General features: G+C 41.2%; 1 pseudogene; it reads left to right on the top strand.

Moving 5' to 3' along the window:
* The first annotated feature begins 252 nt into the window (after positions 1 to 252).
* LOC119806056 lies at positions 253 to 352 on the top strand (annotated as a pseudogene).

The raw sequence follows: 352 nt of genomic DNA, 5'->3' as shown, positions 1-352 counted from the left end.
GAGGCAGGTAGATCTCTGTGAGTTCGAGGCCAGCCTGATCTACAAAGCGAGTTCCAGGACTGACTTCAAAGCTACAGAGAAACTCTGCCTTGAAAAAAATTAAACAGGGAGGAGGAGGGAAGGAGATGGAAATTTTTAAATATAAATAAAAAAAAAGAAAGAAAAAAATTAAACATAGGCTGGGTGGTAGTGACATATGTCTTAAATCCCAGCACTCAGAAGGCAGAGGCAGGCAGATCTCTTGAGTCTGAGGCTCACTTTGGCAGCACATACACTAAATTGAAACAAGAAAGGATTAGCAAACTCCCCTTACAAGGATGACATGAAAATCTGAGGAGTGCCCCATATTTTT

The sequence above is a fragment of the Arvicola amphibius genome, chromosome 1, assembly GCF_903992535.2.
Source record: "Arvicola amphibius chromosome 1, mArvAmp1.2, whole genome shotgun sequence".
In the NCBI taxonomy this organism is placed as follows: Eukaryota; Metazoa; Chordata; class Mammalia; order Rodentia; family Cricetidae; genus Arvicola; species Arvicola amphibius.
This window is presented reverse-complemented; position numbering and strand designations above follow the sequence as displayed.